We start from the raw sequence: 24,106 nt of genomic DNA on the forward strand, positions 1-24,106 counted from the left end.
GTGTGCCCTGGCAGTTGGCTCTGATTAGGGGGCTTGTTTATTCAGCTGTTGAGAGAGGGCAGTCTTGTAGTTCTTAATTTCCTCAGTGTCACTCTGATACTGTACAGTAACTAGGTTGTCTCACATACAAGAAAGGAAAGGGTTAGCCAAAAGCTTAATAAATATTTCATATGCTTTTAGGCTCAAGTTTCTCTCACATTCTCTTTTTTTTTTTTTTTTTTAATTTTGTACAAAGAACTTAGAGATCTAGATTGTCTGTCATCCAAATACTGAACTGCTAGACTGTATTGTCTGTTTAATAGAAACATGGGGTTTGTTTCTTGCATAGACTTTTGAAGAGGACTCTTAAATCCTAAATTCTCATGATTTAATCTAGTTACATTCTCAGACACATGTATCTGTTTTTAAGTATCGTGTTATGTATAGTGTTTATTTTTATTTATAAAAAAAATTCAGTTAACCAAAAACACTGAACCATCAGTTTTCTTGGACTTATAGAATAAAACCAAAAGACTGAAGTAAGCTGTGAAAATAAATTGTGAAAAAAATTGTGTTCTGATCATTATGTACTTGGTGATGGTTTGGATGCGGATGTCTCGCATTGCATCCATAGTCTCTTGTGAAATGGAGCTCCAGAACTGAACATGCTGTTTATAAAATAACCTCTCTTCCAAGTAAGAACGGAGTTTAACAAGTATTGTGATGCTTCATTAGCTTGCAAGCTTAGTCAGTGAATTCTGAGATTGCTGGTAGCCCTTTTTATTTTATTAAAATACTAAATATTTTACACTCATGCCTCTAACATCCAGTTCCTCTGCTTGCTCTAGAAGCCTACCTGCATGTTGTATCTTCTCTGGTGAGGCAACTGTTTATCATATAATAGCAAAAAACCTCACCTTTCTCACAATAGTTCTTGTAATGGTCACTGAGTGTTTTTATACCAAATTCTGTCGTATGATTACACTTTTTTTAAAAAAAGGGGACAATTTTAACAGATTTTAATCTTAAATTAAATGAGATAAGAAACCATTGTACAGGCATTATTCAATTTCTTACTGAGATCATAAGAATTCTTGATTCTTAAATGGATTCGTAATAACGGTTATTTTCTGCCTGTTAAACTGGAATGGCACAGATCATGTGGATATTGTCACAGATTGCCTTCATGTTTACAAAAAAAAAAAAAAAAAAAAAAAAAACTTTGCAATTTGACTAATTGGGATTTTTTCAGTGTTTAGTAAAGAATGTAATTGGTGTTTTGGGTGACCATCCATACCTGGAGGTCTTCAAGGAACGTGCAGATGTAGAACTTCGTAGCATGGTCTAGTGGTGGACTTGTTAGTACTGGGTTAAAGGTTGGACTAGATCATCTTAGAGGTCTTTTCCAATCTGAATGATTCTATGAAATCACTCTTATTTTTATTTTTCTCCTACCAGATGGGATTGCTGCAAATTATTTCATGAATGTCAAAACTAATTGTTCCCTACTCATTTATGTTCTCTCTCCCACTCCCCTTGTGCAGTGCAAAACCTTAATTCCCTCTCATGTATGTTTCGCCTCACTTTTTCTGTCTCAATAAACCTTACCTATGGGTTTGAGCACTCTTCACCCTTTAATATTTCCCTTCCCTCACAGTATTTCTTGAGCCATTACAGAATAGCTTTCAGTTGCTCAAGTTTTCAAATACTGGGTGAACAAGAGGTAGCAAATGCTGTGACCTAACCTACATATGTGACAATAGGGTTTAGGACTGTGAGTTTCCGAGCATGCTTGTACATTTATAAATAGTCTCACTGAATTCAGTTGGGCTATTCATAAATCAAAACTTCTTTTGTAAGTAACAGAGCACTGTATAGATGCATATATCACTATAAGTGAAACATAAACCCATAGCACTAGGAAAATGGTGTATCAAGCAAAGCATGCTGCTGTCTTTGAGACTTTGAGGATAAAGGGCAGTATTTGCCTGCTTCTTATCATTCTAATTGTTTCACATGGTACTTAATGACAGCTTCACAAATAAATATTTTTTTTCTATAAAAAGTTTTTTTCTATGTGAATATTTTTGGAAATATATTAAGATTTACTAGCAGGGATAATATTTTTAATGAACTGTTTGAAGAAATGAAAAATATGTTAGTTTGGAAGTTGTGAATTTTGGATCATGTTGGGTAGTGTGGAAATATATGTGTCTGTGTTCACACATGTGCAATTAATTGAAAACTATTTTTTCTACATTGAATTAAAATTCACAGAAGGGGAAAAGAGAAGCTTTTGCACTTAGTGCAGGTTTGAAAATGAAGAACACTGATGTGTGGATTCAGATGTGGCTCTGCTCAAAAATGCAGCCAGCCGTTGCCTGGGGTCAATCAGCATTTCAAGACAGAATTGCAGAAGGCAGCTAATGAGCAACAGACTACGAAGAAAAGGGGGGGGTTATTCACCTTGATATACAGACTTGGGAGGATGTGTGTCCAACAGGTCTGAAGGTTATAGAAGATGAAAGCAGAGAGATTTTGGTTGCAGGGGCAGTGTTTGGTTTCCTTTGTTTCTATAGGAGGAAAAAAACAACAAACAAACATATAATGCTAGTCAGGAGTATTTTAAATGGCATATATTTGCTTATGAAATAAGTATAAAAGTCCTGTTTCTGTAAACATAGTAGAAATAAACAGCAATAGCTTTATTTTCAGTTCTTGAACCCCTCTGGTAACTCCTGTGTAATGCAAAGCATCATTTGCTTGCTGTCAAAGCCAAAAAGGAGCACTTGATTGCTATTTTTGTTTTCCTTTGCTAGAAGCAATGCACCGAGTACAGTTTCTAAATGTAAACAAAATGTGATTGACAAGAAGTCAAAGACAGCAATAGCAGCAATCTCTCTTATCCTCTCTTTTATCCTGAAAGAACTGTTCATCACACTTTTTTCTTCTTATACGTGTATCAGTCACACTAGTTAGAGCTACTTGTGCCTCTCATCTGGATTATTTTTTCTGTAAATGTGAAGATAATTGGTAGATTGATAACATTTTACTCAAGTAATTAATAATGCATTATAATAATTAATAAATAATCAATGTTTCCATATTATGAACTCTGATCCTTGTCTACAGTGTTTTTGTGTTTTTTTGTTTTTTTTTCTTAAACTGATGAAAGAATTCCTGACCTCTTTTGAAGGCAACGAATGTCTTAGCATTGCCTTCGTGGGAAGTAATGTTTCATCCAGGATGTTTAGTGGGGTTTGATCTCATGTAGTCCTAATTCTATTGTATTTCTGACATCAAAGATACAGCAGTTCCCTTGCCTCTCCTCAAGTCGCAGCCCTTGGACCTTACCCATTCCAACTGCAGTAAGAAAGAGTTCAGAAGACTCAGAGGCCCTGTTTCTAAGGCAAGTAGCACTTTGCGCTCTGTCATGTCATTACAAAGACACATCTCCTGTATTGGAAAGGGGAGTGGTTCAGTGCACAACACAGGGCCTCCACAATGCACTCTGATACAGCAGGTATCCTTCCATGCGATCTGCTTAATCTGAGAACTTTAAATAGGATGAACTTCAGCAGAAGACAGGTGTTCTCTAAACAGTATGTATATTTGGTAAGAGAGAAGTTACATTATATAAAAGTCTATGAAAGATGCTTAGAGTGTGTTTTGAAATGAGAACCATCAGCAAATACGGATGTCTCTCTTTAAATAGTAAAGTATTTATGCAGTGGAACAACCAAGGCCAGTATGCTAAACGCGATATAACATTTTAGACACTATGTACATACCTCATACAAGCAGATTGATTTTAAACTTTCTAAAGTAATTTTATCCAGTAGAAAGTTTTCAAATGATAATTTAAAGTATTGTATACTTTATTGTTTTTGCAGAATCTACTCTTCCTAATGATAAATTTAAGTTTGCACAAGGTAAATTTAATTTAAGCACAAGGGAAATTGAAGTTTGAATGAGTTCTTTGGCCTTATATCTTAATCTAGGTCTTTATTTGTTTTCATTTTTATCAAATGCAATTTTTACACAAATTCAAGCTGATTAGTAGCAGATTTTGGCTAATTTATTATTCATTTCTTTGAATTTGACTGCTTGCTTGAGATTTTTTTAGTGTGTGTCATACAATGAATATAATTAAGCATTCCACTGGTACAGCAAACTAATATCTAGTTTCTAAAATTACTTATTTCACAACATCTGCCAAATTTAATATAAAGAGATTACAAGAGAAATTATTTCCTACCTCTCCCGCTTTTTGTTTGACTGTGAAAGAGACTGTGATCATATGAGGAAATACAGAAACTTTTTTTTTTAAAAAAGTGTCCTTGCTAACAAACTGAATACAGGTAGCTGCAGCATAAGTGATGTGCAGCCTGCTAGAAATGATTGAACTTCACAGCTGTGGAAGCAAGCCTATATTCTGTCCAAGTTCTGCTCATCCAGCTCTGAGAAAGCAGCTGTGTGATTACTCAGCTTGCCCTATTCTAAGGACAGATTGCAAGACTTGGCATTTTGATTTGAGTAGATGAATAACAAACTGCGGGATGTAAACTTGCAGCACGCCAGCTGTTTTATGACAACCAGTCATAAAACTTCCAGTGTTTGTGCAGCAACCAGACCATTCTGTGGCTCCTCCAAATACAAGTATGGCTGACTGTGGCCATGTCAGGGATTCTTCTTTCTCCTTCAGGATAACTTTGTGCTTCAGTAATAATTTTGCCCTTTTTCCATTTCTTTAAAGACAGCCTGTTATGCTAAGCAGGTTTATCTGCCCTTTGTTTCATTCACCATGGTACTTAAATATAAGTGCCTTTCAGTCCTGAAAATCTGGCTGCATGTCATTTTTTTACTCGGTATGTATAGAAGCCCAGGGAGTAGAAAGCATGGCTGGACTCAAAAATCACCTAAATTTTTTTCCTATAATGAATAGTCTGTAAGTTATAGGTATTGGTTCGAAGTTCAATGTCCCCCCCATTCAGGCATGCTATTCCTGAAACGTGAGAACCAGCATGAGCTATTGTGGTAAACACCTCATCTTCATTTAGGAAAAAAGTACCTTGGCCAGGTACTGTTACTCATCCTTCTCTAGGCTTCTCTGTCAGGGGTTTGCACATTTCTACTTCATCTGCTGATATTTCAGGCACAAAAAGAAGGTAGCTCAGGTAGAATGTCATTCAGGCTCAACTAAATTGCTTGCAGTATCTCTGCTAGTTTGTTGTCCTGGTTTCAGCTGGGATAGAGTTAATTTTCTTCCTAGTAGCAGGTATGGTGCTGTGTTGTGGATTTAGGATGAAAATAGTGTTGATAACACCCATGGTATAGTTTTACTGAGCAGAGCTCACACTGAGCCAAGGAATTTTCAGCTTCTCGTGCTGCCCTGCCAGCGTGGAGGCTTGGGGTGCACAAGAAGCTGAGAGGGGACAGAACCAGGACAACTGACCCCAACTGGCCAAAGGGATGTCCCTACACCACGTGGCGTCATGTGGAACAATTAATGTGGGGGATTTGGGCTGGGAGTGGGGCTGCTGCTGCTCATGGACTGGCTGAGTACCAGTTGGTTGGTGGCAAGCAATTGCATTGTACATCACTTGTTTTTATTGTTATGATTATTTATTTATTTTGTTTATTCAACTTTTTTCCCTCTTTTTTAATAAACTTTCCATAACTCAACCCATGAGTTCTCACACTTTTACTTTTTTTATTCTCTCCCCCGTCCCACTGCACGGGGAGAGCGAGCAAATGGCTGAGTGGCACTTGGTTGCCTGCCAGGTTAAACGCCAACACTTCTTCAGGACTGAGTCCAGGTATTTGTGGTAAGCATCCAGACATTTTTTTTCACCTGTCTGCTGAAGAGTTCAGCATTTTCTGTTAGGCTTCCAGGAAGAATCAATACTTAACTATACCCTTGTTGAGCTGTAGTAGGACAATGGCAATTATAACAGCAATATGTTTCTAAACATATGTGATAAAATAATACTCAAAGTATTAATCCTTCTCTTAGTCATGCTATGAGTAGTGGTTTGCATGTTCTGTATAGAAAACAGAATAGCAAGAAAGTGGTTGCAAGGTGAAGGAAAAATGAATGGGGCCCCAGTGCCTCCTTGTGCTACAGCATCCACCATCAGGTGACATTTGTAGTAGTTTCTTACAAACATTATATAGGATTCCAAAGAATGATTGAGGAGCTTTCTTTTCACAAGCAGCTACGTCAATTTTCTTGGAAATAAATAAAGAGATTATGGTAAAACCACAATATGTGTGGATATCCACAAAAGGGCAATTCATGTATCCACACAAATGACATTTGAAGAGCTTCCTGAGGCAGTGCTATCCCCTCCAATTCCTGTCCTTTCTGCACGGGAGCCCCTGATGAAACTCTTCTGCACTGTTTTTTCCCCTATTTTGGACCAACAATTCTAATATGAGGACTCTCATACTGTCAGGTGCTCTACTTTTCTTACTGCTTACTGCATTTTAGGAAAATTACTTATTTTCCTTTCCACGAGTATGTAGTATTCACCATACTTTGCAATTTGCTGTCAAAACACAGCAGGTCAGCAGTGAGAGAAATTCAGAGCTTTTATTTGATTGTGAGTTCATAAGAAAATACATAAAACCAGTAAATAACAGTAATGTGAATGTACTAGGAGTTACATTTAGCAAACGTATTTGTCACCGGTTTTATCATGCAAATGTATGATACTGTAAGAAACGAGTAGGACTTTTAACGGGGGTGTTAAATTCTTGTTCCGTAGGTTTGGTTTGCTCCCCTACACCTTTATCAATTGTATGTGTCTATTTCATCGCTAGATGGCAACATAGCAACACTCCATAAAAAAGTTCCTGTAATCAGAGATGTTTTTTTCCATCATAATTGTCACAGCAGAGCTAAAATAATTCCCTGCCCCACCCCGTGAAATGGGAATCCATGCATTCTGGCAACTTCAGTAATTGTTTCTTAATTATGTGTGTTCTGGTATTACTTTTTTTTTTTAATCTTACTAACTGCTGGTTTGTTACACAACAGAAGTATAGAATAATCAATTATAAGAAAATAACATTGTTTTATGAATTAAATCCAAATAAGGAACAGAGTCTATTGATTCACCTGAATCTTCTCACACACACATGGTTATTTTGCACAAATGTCTTTTATTGAAGCCAGTGGCATTTGCATTTCTACCAAGAACAAAATTTGCATTATTTTTGCCTTTTGAAATATTTCATTTTTTGTGGTAAGTCTGGAAGTTGATAAACCTGTTGACAGAACAAACTAAAGTGAGTTTGGGGTGTAACAACGTGTTTCCAGTAATCCAGCATCCCCCTTGAGACCACCGAGCCCGCAGACTAATTCAAATTCTAGGCAGGCTGGACAGGGTGATTATCACTGTCTGAAATTTCTATCTCAGAGAGAAAAAGAAACAAAACCTGTCCTAACTGAGCTGCTGGCATTTTTTACTTTAGGGGCCTTGGACAGACTCCTAGTTTCAGTAAGTATTTACTAAACACTCAGTAAGAGGCTCTTAGGCTTCTTAAGTCTCCATTGAAAGCAGCAGCTTCCTAGGAAACTCACACAGTTCATAGGAATAGGAAAAGGTCCTGTCCTGTATCGCATTTTCTCCAGAAACCAAGCTACAAAGCTTATACTCTGCTTTATATGAATTGAATTTTTCAGTTTTTAAGTTTCTGTCAGCCCTGCTGTACCCTGCTGTAGTGAAATAGACCTGCTTGGGCCTTGGTCTTCAAACAAGTAACCTCCTTCTGTGACACTGGCCTTTTGCACCCCATCAGATCTGTTCTTATCCTACATATTTTGTGAACTAGGTGTATTCTAGCTGTATTATTGTGTTCATGGCCTAGTGATATTATTGTGGTAGCTACCTAAAGTTAGGGAAATAATTTTGGGAAGCTGTGCAGCAGCTGTTCATCGGAACATAACAAAGCATCATTTCTCTGTCTTAATTAACTTGCATTATTCTGTTACCTCCAAGTTTCAAATTCTCTCCAGACTGGATACTACATACTATAGCTACTACAGCCATATTCATGCCATTGTATATTCTAATAAAGGGGCAGTGTGCTATCTCCCTATCGTTAGTAGGACCATACAGATTGTTGGTCTCTGCAGGGAACCCATTAATTACTGGATTAATAGAATTCATCAATAATTCCATGGAATGCACTGATAATTGGCAAGTGAAGCATATAAACATAAGGATATAGAATCCGATAATATGATTTGTTGTCTTTATCTGGTTCTGTAGTTAGCTGCCTACCAAGCATACTAATACTTTCTGCTTTCAGTGCTCAGAATGACTGCATCAGGAATGCAAATGTACACACACCGAGAGGATGAGAAAGAATTCTTCCCAAAGACTTAGAAATTCTCAACGTTCAAGACTATTTCTGTTGTCATGCATGTTTTCATGCATAATTCTGCAAGACTTACAATAAGATTATTCCTACAAGTAGGTTCTCTCTTTAAGCCACGTTTTCTCTTATGACTTATTCACACAACTCTTCTGAATTCATCAGTGGCCCCGATTATCGTCTGCAACATGGTTTCGTGTTAGCTCTTGTTAACCTCTTGTCTTCTACACATTCCAAGTAGGTCAGTGGAGGTTATGGAGAAGGTGTTCTCAGTAATGGTGAAAGCTGTATTATTCCATGGAGCTATAATGTTACAACCATTCATTTTTAAGTCCAAATGCTCTCTTCTCAGTGAGATCTTACAGACACGTACAGTTTCCAAACACCACCGAGATACAGAATATATGTGGTTTTTAAGCTTAGAAATTAAAGTCCAATAACAGGCAAATTTTTATTTTTTTTCCTAGTTTTTGATTTCACTGTCTACCTTCTGAAATTAGAAGAAACTTAAGAAATAATTTTGTACCACCGTTGGTGCAATTCTTCTAAGAGTGTGACACTAATCATTTACCTCAATTTCTTGCAGTCAGTTCAATAAGTTTTCACACTGCTATCCTCCTTTCTCACATGAGATGATATATGGTAGGACTGCTAGAATTGAAATGCTACATTGAAATTTATAGTCATTAAAAGCAAATTAAAGAGTTTGCCTTCCTTCTTCAAAATGTGCTTCTATCTATACCAAGACTTCCCTTCAGTCCCAATGACATCAGGATTCTTAATAAAAAAGAATTCCAGTTGACAAAGGAAATGATCCTACAAGATTCATTGTTTGTTTGTTTGTTTGTTTAATGGGATTGAGATTGAAAGAGCAAAAGATATGTCTGTCAGCCACTATCAAAAGACAGTGCTCTAACTTGGGGATGTTTTATGAACGAAGCACATGCAGATACTACATAAAATAGATAAGAACTATAAGAAAAGTAAAGGCAGCCATAATCCCTTGTAAATTAGAATTATGCAAATGTGTATTTCTGCTTTCCTTCTTACAGACTACTTTGGGAATTTATTGATAAAAATAAAAAATAATGTCTTACTTGCCACAGGAACTGGCTTGAGAAGACTAGTAAAGCCTCCTGTGTGGATAAGTAGGAGGAAAAACATGATCCTTTATTAGAATCCATCTGCTAATGTATGTATACATGTATTATTAACGGATGGTTCTAGAATATACCACCAGATTTATCCTTGAGACATTGAAATGTTATGTCCTACATTTAGCTCTGAAGACTCTAGCTCAATTGCAGCTTTTCAACACAGCATGGATTTTAATGCCTTCTAACTCGAGAGATAAAGTGACTTTTTGGTCTCTGACGCCGTGGCTGTAAGAACACCTCTGGAAGGGTAGGAGCCTAACTTGCCATGAAGAGAAATTAAGACAAATCATAAGCGTCTGTGTGCAGAAGCAAGGAAAAGACAAGAGATGGGAATGAGGGTGCTGAGTTCCACAGTCCTTGAACACACATTCCAGGCCTGACAGTGCTTTTATTTTCAGATGTTATTTAGGAAATAACTGCATGGCTTAGGTTGACAGTAGACCTCTTGAGCGCTTTTCCCAAAGGAATCTGAAGATCCTAGAAATACTGAGAGGTTCAGGGCTTAGTCTTTTGTGCTTGGGAATTTGTCTTAATTACATGAAAGCTCCTGTTTTGTGACATGCACCCATCTGTAGTTTAGGTATCTAATTTGGGGTAGATGAATCCTAGATACAATGTTTAGGCAAGTCAGACCCACATGAACAGAGAAGAGATTCAGCCTCTCGTTTATGGTTGGTCCTATGAAGTGATAAATGAAAATGATAAATACTAATTCTCTTATCCTCACTGTTGTTTTGGATTTGCAGACAGGTTTATTCAAATATTTTCTCCATTTCTAAAACTGCTATTGACACTCAGGTTACTCAAGAGAAAGTTCTGACTGTCTTCCAGACTACTAACCGCCTTGTTCATAGAAGTGCAAATATCTCTTTTTACAAGCAAAATGTAAAGGATCTAGCAGGCTTTTTTGTATGTATAAGGTAGAGAACATGAAGAAGAACTGAAACGATCTATTTGCATTGGTGCATAGCGTTGATAAAGCCGAAACTAATACAGTTGTGTCCAGTTCTGATACTCCCTGTTCAGAAGGAATGCACAAAATTGGGGAAGGATTAAGGATCACAAAAATGCTGAGTGAAGAAAAAGTCTTACAATGTGAGGCCTAAGAAATCGGTTTGTTTCTTGTATTTTGATAAAAGAAACATTTTCATAATGCTTGCAACTTTGCACAAGAAAATTGATCTAATTTAATGCCAGGCTTAGGTGTTCTATCAGCTATGCTGTAGGAATCAGAAACGTATGGTTTTCCCCAGTACACAATGGCTAAATTACTGTGAGGTGAAGGCCTTTCTTTGACTTCATCTTTGAACCATCAGTGCTGCAATTTGCTGGCTTTGGAATTCTTATACCAGGATTCAGCCAGATAGTCCTTCACCAGGAACCACCAGACACTGCTTCATTCTGTTGAGGAAGGCCACCATTAATTTGGGATACCAGATGATTTTGAAACCTTCTTCATCAATTAACATGAAATGTATACTTTGGCAAGCTGTTGTGTACGCTTCTGGGTTCTGCTACCAAAACTCACAGGGAACTCACTGCCAATGAATGAAGCAATCTCAAAGCTATCAGTAAGTCTATCATTGGCAAGCCCCTGCATCTTCCATCCCCATTTCCAAAGAGAACAAGTCTCGGCAGAGAATACCATATTCATCTTTAGCTACAGCGGTAATCACCTATGCCATTGATAGTAACAGTGATGCAGAGAAAATCCAACATTTTCAGGCTGCTTCGTGCAACCTGAACTTGGAGAGCAAGTTGTAATCTCTCACTTGGGGAGAAAGTGTAAGGGACTGGATGCCCAGAGTTAGCATACACATTCCCGTGTCCTTTTAAATCAGATTAGTAAATTTATCAAGCCAACTTTATAAGCAGAAATTACTTGTGGTTTTTTTTTGAGATAATTCTGCTTATGTTTTGCTCAAGCACCTCTATGCAGTCAAATCTGTTTGCTTTCAGGCCTGTGACTTCCCTAGTCGCTTCTGTGAGGTAAATGCATGGTTGAGCCCTTCCTTTAAAGATGTCTGATTATTTCAGACCCTCCTCCCTGCTCCCTCCCCACAGCATGCTGCTCAGTCTCTCTTTCAGTACCACTCTCACCTGCAGTGGTGGCAGGGTTTTTAAAATGTCTGTGTGTTTCTGCCATTCCACCAGTTTCTTCCTCCACCCAAATCAGTCAAAATGGATTGTTCTTGGTAAGTTATAGATTTCATGCAGTTGATTTCAGGAGAAGATTCAAGGACAAAGGTCTTGCCATTAATATATTGAAGCATAGAGCCTTAAAAAACCCTGTGTGCATCCGATGATATCATCACTACGCTCTGCATCAAAGCACAAAGTAGCCTGATTATTCCCTTGTCAGAACCAGTTGAGCTTTCAAAGTTTTCAATCAAGCTGCCAATTCAACTCTTAGTATTCTCCTTCAAGGGCTGCTAAAAATACTAGTGAACAAGCCTTGCCCTTTCAGACTCTCAGATCACAGATGGGAAGTACAATCAGGTGTCTTCAGGAGTGTTTTCAGGGACTGATGATTTTCTGGAATTGATTTCTTTATGAAAAACTACAGTAGCAGCACCCAGCTAGGTACTCTGGTTTAGGGCTGCCTGAGTCAACAGCCTCTGACCGACAGATTTCAGATTCAGTGCCACAGTAGGTTGTCTTATGCCTGTCATCCTACCTCAATACAAGCCCGAGTTTACAAGTTTACAAAGAGTGAAACTGGGTAAGATCTCTGTAATTCTGCTTATTTCCATCTGCCTAATTCCAGGCTGCACTGAACGTGCTAAAGGGTTCAATAGCAAGCCCACATCTCTCCTAACAGTGATCAGTCTCCCCTCCAAACTGGACCTTTCTGCATTTCACAGTATAAGTTGTCTACAAATTAAAAATAAATAAATAAATAAAAGTGTTATTTTCCTATAACCCTCTGAACTGTTTACATTTGTGATGAGAAGTACAGTACTATCGGTACACTACTATCAGCTCAAACTTCATTCTTGTACAGGGATTTCTCACGTATCAAAAAGCTTAGGAAAGTAAAAGCATATCCAGTAGATCTTTTTTGCCTTTAGAATTAAATTAAAGTTAGTCTAAAGTTCATCCCAACAAGCCAGCTTTTTTGTATTTTCTTTAAAACTGCGTATCCTTAAAAAAATCTTATCTCAAAGAATAACTGAAGAAAAAGTAAGTTTTCTACAAAAAAAAAAAAAAAAAAAAAAAAAAGGTAGTTTGTTAAATAGTCCAGAAGTGGAAGCGTTGGGAGCTCTGTTCTAATGGTTTGCATAACAACCAACTGGAGCCATGTTTGCTTGTTACTCGTAATTGAAGCACAGCTTCTGACGATCAAGATTTAGACATATTTAGGATGGCGTATATAGATGTATATGTAGCAGATTTCCAGCGTTCCTAACCTGAGGTTTGAAAAAAATCTGTTGTAGCATCAATTTTAGCTTGGCTAATATGGATGGAGCTATTGTAGTTTTTACTTGCTGATGTGGAAGGTTAAGTGGATGTGAGATTTAATTCTTAATAAAATAATTCGGTAACATACTGAAATTATTGGAAAGGGTTTTTTTTTTTGTGAATAGAGTTCAGAATACTAAAATAATAAATGAGAATTTATTGTACAAAAATTATAATCCTTAGAGCTTATAAAAATTAAAAATAATGTACGTTTGTGCAGTGTGTACATATTAAATGGAGCTAATTTATGAATACCATATTTTCTTTGTTTTTAGGACCTCAGGTGTAGTTTGTGTAGAAAGACGTTATTTCTCTACTTGTTCTCTACTAGGACAGTGGCCTGATAGAATCAATGCAGAAAACTATTGAAATATTTTTTTTCTTTACTCAGATTACTGTCTGAAATAGCTGCAAAAGCATTATTTGTACTTCATTCCAACAGGCTGCTATAGTTGAAAATTTCACCCAATGTGCTGTTAAAAGAAAAAGTTAAAGAAACGAACAAAGTAAAGAAACTGGGGGCTGCAATTTTTCTGTTATCTAAATTTTTAGTTATGTGTTCTGGGTAATGTTGATATCAGTTGTTGGCTACAAATCTTTAGAACCTATGGTCATCTTTGAGTAAAATTTTTAAAACATAAGGAAGCTTAAACTGTATAGTAGAAAGACAGACTTGCTGCTTTTGTTTTTAAGTCAGAGATTGGCAGGTTGAATTCTTTCTATCTAAACAATTGACACTATGTTGTATCAAGATAAAATAAGAAGTTTAACAAAATGATTGTTGATTTTTTTTGCCTTTCATTAGGAAATTACTGTGGCATCCAACAGTTAAGGACCAGGTGAGAGTTACAGATTTCATTCTATTTGGGCTGCATATATAAAAAAAAAAAAAAAAAAAAAAAAAAAAAAGAAGTATAGCACAATATTCAATGTATGAGTACAACTTCTCTCTTTTCAGATAGCCTGTTATGACTGGGATGAATATAGTTGCCTAATGGAACTTCAAATCAAGAGCATTTCCAACCTGTTATTTCCTTGTAAGTTAATTGCTGATAAGTTGTGAAGCACGAGGAAGACTTCTTCCACCAATGTTGTGTGCGGGTATGAAGCTGAAGAAACTATCCTGCTCCAATGGCAAGAGTAATATTATCAAATCTATGTTCCTTCTTGTACCTAGCACAAGAAGCTGGTGCGTACTGTTGCACCACATCAGTATTGTAATTCCAAGATGCTACTCTAAGCCCTAGGACATCTTAGAGTAAGGCATCTTGTCAGCACACTGCCTACCTGTCTGATCCTCTGCAGCAGTAGCAGCTCTACATGCTCTCTTCATAGCATGCACAGTTATGAATACAAATGCTGTTTGTGTGCTTATGCTGTTCTACTGAGATACCACATTCCTTGTTCTACAGATAGGATGGTGATTTTTGTTAGAAAAGCAGAAGCAAATTTTATATTATGGGAGATAAAAGGCAGAACTGACTAAGATTATACTTCATCCATCAAAAAAGTAAGTCGACCACCAAGGATGTAATTTAAATGTTTCATGCATAGTGGTCCACATGCAAAATATCACTGTTTTTACATGTGTTGAGACCTCTTTAGGCTGAATGGATGTATTTAGCAGCTTAACATTTTAGCATTTAATGTAGTGGATTTAACATCATACACTATTCAAAATTAAGCATGTGGGAGGTATCAAAACGATACACTAAACAGAAGAGAAACCTACCCATGAGAATATGGTTTGGGAAATGAAACTTTAAAAATCTCTTTGAAATTTCAGACTTCCTTCTCTCTAAAGAGAAAAAAAAAATAATCAATCTAATCTACATGGTCTTGTCGAAATAAATTCTGCCCAAACTCTTTACATCTAAGATGAGCACATTGCTTCCTTTTTCAGGAGAATGGCAAAGGATATTTAGGCCAACTCCTCATCTACATACAGTAGTAAGGGAACTTTGATGGCCCCCTCTGGCAGCCCAGTTTATGAAAGAAATGGTTGGAGCAGTTCTGGAGGTTTGGACATGATGGTTGATACTTACTCATTTGCAACCCTGACAAAGACAATTATCTCTTAAAGAGAAGTAAATCAAACATACTGAAGCATGATGCCGCCTTTTTGTGTACCATATTTGCAAATGATACACATCTGAATTTCACATTTTTAATCTGTTCAATTTCTGTTTTTAACAGGAAGGTTGTCTGTATAAAGTACTGTCTTGGCCCATGATCCTTAATGAAAGTAAAAACTTCACATTGGATGAAGTATGGGTCCCGCAGGTACGAAAACATAGGTTTAGAAATAGCTTGTAATACTGTGAATAAAATGTACTGTCATCTTACTTCGTGTTGTTGCATTGCTGATATCCTTGGAGGAGGGGCTATAGACAAGCACTGACAAGGCGGAATGAAGCTCATATGACAATACAGCCTTGATTTAATCGTACTCAGAAAGGATAGTTTTACGCCAAAAATATGTTTTTAGCATTGTTATCATATTGTGACAAAAGCAAAGGTATCACTTAATGCTCAGCAAAGCATTCTTTGTGGGCAATAGTAGGAACAATTAAAACACTTTTGTAATATAAATAGTAGAACACAAGGAAGAGTGCTAGACAGGAAGCCAGAAGGGGATTACAGAACTAAAAAAAAGTCCTCGGATGCAAGCACACAGCAAGAAGCTGTGAGGAGAGTGGGTTCAAGCCAATGGAAGTGGAATAAGCAGCAAAAACTCTGTACAACTTTCCTAAAAATTAAAGGCAAAGAAAGAGTTATTTCTTGCACACAAGGTTGGAGTATCTGGCATGAAATTTCTGCAAAATCCTGTGTTCTGTATGTTGTTCAGAGAGACGTATTTGTTTGACATCTTCTCCACAGTAAAGCCAGAGACAGACTTTGTTTTCTGATGCCAGTTTGGAAAGGACTCCATTTGAATATCCTATTTATCTGTAGTTTCCTTGGCAGTTAGGTCACCTTCATAGTGTGTATTTCCCATCTGAAGAAGTTTCTTTCACAGGACCCCAAATCTGGGCTTTTGCTCAAAGGGGTGGTAATGTAATTACAAATCAGTAAGCTTTTTTAGTAGTCCATCTGTGGTCTTGACAGTAGAAGCACAGCTATAGCTACATTTAGGGTAAATCTTTTGAAATCTATTTCATCATTACAGCTAAATCTATCTGTTTACAATACTTTCACGATCAGAATTCTAAGTGTTTTGGTTAGAAAAGGACACTCAATTCTAGCTATTATAATGTAGCTGTATGTAATACTAGCTAGAAAATATCGCAGCTAAACATGTTTTATAGGCAATCGATGTGCCTAGGAGCTTTGCTTGTGCTGACATGCGCAACAAGTTCCCAAGCTAGGAGACCCGCAGTTAAAACCAGACACGCTATCCACTGTCTTTCTCAGGAGATCATTGGCTTTGACTGAGACCAACAACCAAATGATTTTTGGAATTGCCAGAGGCTCTGGCTTTTGGAAGGAGGGGAAAAAAACATCTGAACCCTTTCATTTGAGTGACAGTAATTCCTATACAGAGTCCTCCCCCTAACGTAACAAGTCACCATCAAACGAGAGTAAGAGAAGAAAGCCTACCTAAACACCAAAAACTTGCATCACCAGCAGCACACGTAACTTGAAAATCCTCAATGGATGATGTATTGGCTATCACAGACACATACTTCTGACCATCCAGACAGTTATGATACAGACGAAGGGTCCTTTAAGTTTTACAGTACAGCCAGAAGTTCAACATTATGACAGCCAATGTATGTAGAGTCTGAACAGTGGAAACTTTCTCTTCTATCTTCTGTAGCCTCACAACTTTCTGATACCTCTTAAAATATAAAAGAACCTTCCTTCAGTATTGGCCTTTTTTTTTTTTTTATCTCCCAATAGGCACAGAATGTTATTAATAAAAAAGTGACTTCACAGGACAGTCATTTGAAGCTCTTTTTGGAAGCATCTTAATCTTTATTTGACATCTTTCATCAGACTTTGATTTAGAAGCCATCATTTCCAGTTAACCCTGTCCTTTGGGATTCCACTCATCTGATCTGGCAAAACCCACTGTACTTCAAAGTTACATCACAAAACATAGAAAACAGTTACTGTATTGCACCACTAGCAAGTGTCAGTTACGGATCCCATTAAGAAAGGCACGTGGACTACTTTAGGTATTGATTAAAACAACATTTATTGGCGATAAGAAAAGGTAAAAGGGGATAGTGTAGATACCTTACATCCCTTCAGATGCTGGGAACCCCAAGTTGTACAGCATTGGCTAGACCTTTAGTCAGGGCACAGCCTGCTGCACAGATATCATCCGTGGTGAGATTTGCCAGCACAGGAGTCTTTAGAGCTATTATGGGATTTTCTTGGAAGTAACCAACTCTATTTATCATTTCTATTCTCAAGTGAAAAGATACATGAACATGCTGCTTCATGTCAAGATAAGACGAGACGTGCCAGGCCAGGTGCCAAGAAAAAGCCACGTATAGCCTTCTCTGCTGCAATTAGTAAGTTCATCCAACATCCAAGTGATATGTACAGCACAGCACACGCATGTGCCTGCTCAAGTCAGCTGTTACGTGGGTCATTAACTCCTTGATGTAAAACAGCCTTCTGGTTAAGGCCACTACAAGCACCTGTTCCTGCAGGACACAAGCCTGTCTTCACACAGCCTCATTAGCTGCCTCCTTAGTGGTAGGGGAAGGAACAGCTGGGACAGAGCCTTCATGATAACGAGGACCTAAAGCACACCGATTGCCTGTAAAATACGCTCCCCCCCACCCAGTTTCATATCAATCTGTTCTTTTAATGGAATCTTAATTAAATTTCTGTATCTGTTGAAAAGGAAATCCTTTGACTACTTCTAAACTTGTCCTCTAAGATAACCTCTTCAGTAGTCATTACCTTGTCCCATTAACTTAGGTGAGAGAGTCAGTTCCTCATGGCTAACCTTTCTTTTGTATAAAGACAGTGTGACTTTTAGAACATACATAAAATTCTTATCCTAGACGGTTTTTGACATTTAGCTCAGGAAATCTTTGTATGCATCTTTTTTCCTATAAAGTTCATTCTTCTTCTCTAGAAGCACCCCTTCATATCTTATATGTTAGTGTATCTTATCTATATTAACAGGACAGTTTTCTAACAGATAGAGTTTACGTACGCATATGGATGGTATTAATGTAGACATGTATATACAGACAATAATATATCCTGAGAAAAAACTTTGAGTAAGTAACCTTTTTTTTTTTTTTTGCTGCTTGATTGATTAGATTCCCACTGGAAGCCATATCAGGAAGTCATAAGCGTTTGAAAGAATGTAAAGAGAATATATGAACCACTAAGTCTTTTGCTCTTTTTGTTGGTGGTTGTGGTTTATTTTTGTATGTTTGTTTTTTTAACCTTCAAGTAGCCGAGCTGGATAGGAAATGACAGAATATGTTATATAAAATCCACAGAGCTAGTACTTTGTCCTGTCTGCCCAAGATGTTCTTGTCTGGACTTCAGCCATAATTATGAAGCATCTTCGTAACTCTTTCAGATTAAGGAAAATATTTTCTGAAGCATCAGAAGTAAATTCTGAGGCACTTCAAAGTTCCCTGTCTGTTTTGTATTGTCTTTTCTGTCCAGTAGTAGTCTTGAGATCTGTATAACAGAGACTGAGTATGATAAACTGAATGCAGACTGACTTCCAACTGTAAGATCAGCAAGTTCTCTAAGATGTCATCTTAAGGAGAGATACATGTTTTTTAAGGACTGATATTTGTGTTTGGTAAATTACTGGTAGTTTCTTAATAGTGCTGTGAAGGGACTGAATTACATAATTTATGTTCATTGGACACTGAATTTGTGCTCAGTTGAACATTTACATAGCAGAATCCATTTATAATTTTTAGCTACTACCTGTATATTAAATAAAACAACAACAAAAAACTGTGTCTGATTGTTTTTCAGAACTACCTCAGAAGCAACTCTTTTTGTTTCTGTTCAGAATTACAGATCTTGTTTTGAGTTTCATGAGAACAGAACAAATGAAGGATGTATGAGCAGAATCAAATTTTAAATAGCACTTCTAAGAATTACATTGTTTGGGCTTCTAGTCATAATGCCATTTATGTGTTCAGAGTGGGGATATTAGACCCAAACTACAGGTTATTGTCTTCTTTAATGTGAAAAAGTGTAATGATATGGGGCAAAAAAAAAAAAAAAAAGATAAAATGCTGACCATTTGTATTTTTAAAATATTTTTTCCTCGGGATTTCCTTTTGCTTTGGTGTTAACAATGTTTTCACTGTTCCCTAGCTACAACTTAGAAATGATTCTGGTATCATTCTCGGAATTCTTGACTTCTCCATTTTTCAGATTAGTCCACAGCATAAGTACTTACTACATAGTCTCAAAACAATGAGGCAGCTACAAAAAAAAGAACCATACTGTTCATAAATAAACACAGGTAATCTGAAAATCTTTGAAAATGGCCTATCATGTTATGGTTTTCAAGAACTTATGAGAGTATAGTTTCTACTGAAGAATTTTTGCCTTTCTTTTGCATTAAATTAACGATTTTGTATTTTAACATTTTCGTCCACTACAAAAAAAAAAAAAAGTTGATCTGTATAATATTCAGTGAACTACCCCACATTCCATATATTTGGGGGAATATACAATAGATCTGTAAATTCTAACAACGAGTCAATAAAACAAACATTGTTCACGTTTCCTTGTTGTGTATTTCTAACCACTACCCTTACACTTGAAACCAAAAAGTTTCCTGTGCCAGTTTTTTTTGTGCCAACCTTTTTTGCACAACCTGAAAAACAAGAGTTTAAGCTTTTCTTCTCCTTTTTCAAGTGTACATGCTTGAACCACCAGCAGAGAGGTCAGTCTGAAAACAGTGAGGACTGGTTAATGCACCGCAGTTTCTGCAATATTCCTTGCTTACACTAAACCTACAGTAAAGAGATGACTGTTATAAAGCTTTCTCTAACCTCTCTCAAAGCTGTATGTGTTCCTTTGTATCCTGATTTATGCAGAGACATATTACCTCATGGTTAAAGCCCTGCGGATAATGCTGGGGTGACTCTTGTAGAAAGTGCTTTTTCCAAGGCATGGCACATGTAAAAATCCATATTTGCACACCTGAATGCTCACAAATGTTGACTCTACTGCAGAAAAATTAATCATAACTGCAAATGTAGTAAAATTTTACAAAATAATTCAAGCGTTACTTATAACTACAGAAGGATTTAAATAATTTTAATGCTAATTCTAATCTGTTTAACAAGAACTCAAATTTTTCATTAAGTATGCAAGGATGGGTGATGTTGGGTATTGGACAGTTTCATAAGATTCTCTGCCTTTGCTCTCAATTATGAAAATAACCTAACAGCTTTTCTTATTTCAGTGTTTGTGATTTAATAGCATTCTTTGCAGTCCATACACTAATAATGGAAAGGCATCAGCTAGTAAACGTTTCTAAGTATGACTATTATTTAATATATTAAATTTGTTTCCTGTGTTCTGTACAAAAGATATGTGGTATTGGTAAGGTTTTTAAACCAAATGAACTTCTAAATACCCCAGTACCTTTTATTTAAAACAGGCTTTATTCTTGAACCTTAATCAAATCAATCTTGTTTAATAAAGGATGGTTTTGTAAGCACTTTTAATATCTCTATAATATTATTTAATTTATTTAGTTTCATATATAAAGGGCATGCTAGTCAATGTAACTTTAACTTGTATGTTAAAGGTCAGTGGTAGCTACAGGTGTGAGCCTCGTGCTTGAGTTAGTTTCACCTCTTTATGGCTTTCACTGGCTTACCTGAGATATTAGCATTACTTTTCAATGTAAAGTCTGATAGAACTTGTGCAAAGTTTCCACTCTGTAGAAGGTTTGCAGCCAATTCAGTTCCAAAACTGAGTAGCACAGTGCACAAAGGGAATATTATATGTTCTTGAAGACTTTTTTTTTGATACTGCATGTTTTACTGATATTTAACAAATGTTAATTCTACCTTAATAGCATGTATTTGGATTGTATATCCTCTCAAGCTTATTCACTCCTTCAGTATATAAAAGTAAGGGTTATAATATTTGTTATATCAGTTAAGTCTTACTTGCATCTACTTTTTAATTCCAGATGAAGACATTTTTGCACTTCTAGCCAGAATTTTTTTATTGTCAAGTTAAGATGCCTTGCAGAGCTTATGCTGTTAATGGCATTTTTTCTATTTTTCCTAAAATAGGTTTAATTAAACGCGATAGTGAATAAATGGTGAAATTGTTACAATCTAATTTGATGTTCACAGTTTATGAAAAAATTCATAAAGATTATGAAAAGCTGTAGAAATCTGGCTTGAATACATGCACATTTTTAAACATTGTTACTGATTCATTTTGCATGACTCATATCCCATCTATTTCTGTACAGTTTGTACCAAGACCGAAATCAGAAAAAAAAATGGTAATCAACTTAGAAATCTCACCTGCAGTGAAAATCTGTTCCTACTGAAGCCAGTCTTCCCTTAAAACAGGTTGGTCCATGGGCTGAAGTACAAATTAGAGCCCTCCAGTTCCTCCCGGAGCATTTGCCCATCTGTGTTCCACCTTACCTGTGAGAATGTCTGATGTGTGGGATGCACAGGAGGTTTGTAGCAACACCTGTGTGGGGCACTCTGCATTTCTCTGTGACTCTAAGCTGCCTTGGTGTTCTCTCAGTTCTCCATTATGGCTGAAAACTGGTGCTCCTCTACTGTTTCTGTATCTCTGAAAACAAACCAGAAAATGGCGTTTTCCATAAACACATGAACACTGACTGCTCTTTTAAATGCATTTCTCCCGTACAAGCAATTTAAAATGTTATGGTATAAATTAAATGTAATAAAACTTCACAGATGGACAGACAATGATTTTGGTTTTTGTTCTTCTCTGAGGAGATTTTCTAGGTTCCGATTCAAGGCCCAAGCAGCTTGGCTTTCAGTTTTACAAAGCAGAAGCCCTGGAGTTCACACATTAACACTTCTTTTGAGGTAACAGTGTCCACTGCTGAACACTACCCCCTAACCTAAGATGCCTAAAGTACAGGCTCAGGGGTCCTGGAAGTAATACTTTGTAGGAGACTTATCCTGAGCAGCCTGTACTGCATCCTGACATGGAAAGAAGAGCTTGGCCTGACTCCTCTCCACCACCTTCTCATAAGACTTTCCAAACTGTAGCTACTTAGGATCAAAAGTCATCTTCAATGAACAAAGACCCCATGAGCTCAAGAACTTTGGTTACCACAGTTACTCAGCCAAGATGTCACTGATTCTGTGCATGCCAAAGTAGCAGCATCAGTTTCAGCTCCTCTGTGCCATCAGCATGCAGGGCCTGGAATAGTCAGCTGCTTTTTCGGGACCTTACTTACTGGGTACTTACTGTTCTATCATTGCAATCTTCTGACTTCTCATCGGTAAATCCTAAACTGACAGCCATTTCCGTAACACCTCCACTTTGGTACCAAATGCGATAGAAATTTATACAGTAGAAAGAGTTTTTTTGTGTACTTTAGTGCCACGTACTGTAGTATCACAGGTCAAAGTGTGTTTTACCATCACCACTGGTGGATATCCCTGGATTAGTTGATAGTCCTGTAGTTTCCAGTGTTGCAGAGTCCATAATATTGTCCTTGTCTGCATCCATACTAAGCCTCAGGAAATCATGGTTTTCTACCCCTTCATCACTGGAGAGGTAAGGTACAGGTTGCAGATCTGGAGTGAGATCTTGAAAATCATATGCTGTCCTCTGATTATATTTTAACATCCAAATTGCCAAACTGATCATAGTATCTTGACGTAGCCTCATACCGTACTTGCTCACTCTCCAAACTAAACCTATAAATACAACCTGGTATGAAATACACCATGTAAGGCATAACTTTCTGCAGCATTCACATATGTTTAACATTGTGTCTGACACCTAGCTAATCTCCAGTCTTTTTGCTCAAAAGGATTTTCCTGTCTTTCGCAGATAATGGCATGAAAATATCACTGTATCACTGAGGAAGAGAGATATATAGCATTATCGTACTACTCTGTGTAATAAGTCTAATATTTAAATACCAAAGTTCAGCTTCCAAGTCAAATAAATGACACCTTAGAACTTTATTTTTTCAGCCTTCTTCAAAAAATATGGATTTTATCTCTCTCCTATCACTATAGGCTAGAAGTTATGTTTTCCTCTTTCTTCTTCACATTGCATCTTGTAGACAAGGAACAAGCAGGAGAATGAAGAAAATCATTAGCTAGAAGTCATTGCAGACTTCTGTACTTCTCTTTTCCAGTTAACGAATACTGTTAGCTGGAAAAGAAGTCCCTGTCTTTTCAGAGAAGGTTTTTGACCCCTGCTGTTTTTAAGATACAATCATATTTTCCACAGCATTCCCCGATATGGAAGCGGCCTTCTTTCCACAAAACCTTTTGGTTTCGTAACAGCCGGCTTGTTTCCTAGCTGCCGGCCAAAGGAGCAGATGAAGAACATGACCCAAAGGAGTTACAGGCATCCTGTCCACAGGCTTACAGTTTCACTGGCCAACTAAGGGATTACTGCCAGCAGCCCTCAGCAGCTCAGACGGACCTGAGGTTTATACATCAGTCTCTTAGGCTGGTGTATAAATTTTCGTATTTGACAACCAGCAGCCAAACCTTTGACAGGTTTTTGCAACGATATCATTTCCTCTAACCAAAGATTACTGTCTGAAGAGGGAATGGCCTCAAGTTGCGCCAGGGGAGGTTTAGGTTAGAAATTAGGAGACATTTCTTCTCAGGAAGAGCAGTCAAGCAGTGGGACGGGTTGCCCAGGGAGGTGGTGGAGTCACCGTCCCTGGGGGTGTTCAAGGAAAGGTTGGACGTGGTACTTAGGGACATGGTTTAGTGGGTGACATTGGTGGTAGGGGGATGGTTGGAGCAGATGACCTTGGGGGTCTTTTCCAACGTTTATGATTCTGTGATTCCATGATGCTTTTGTAACCGTTTCAGTCACCCTGCAGTACTGGAGGGAATGGAGCTGTTCTGCGTGCCAAGGGGCTCTCCCCCCGCGGGCACTGCAGGTAAGGGTAACAGGAGCCA

The sequence above is a fragment of the Netta rufina genome (genome assembly GCF_964035555.1).
Source record: "Netta rufina genome assembly, chromosome: 3".
Lineage (NCBI taxonomy): Eukaryota > Metazoa > Chordata > Aves > Anseriformes > Anatidae > Netta > Netta rufina.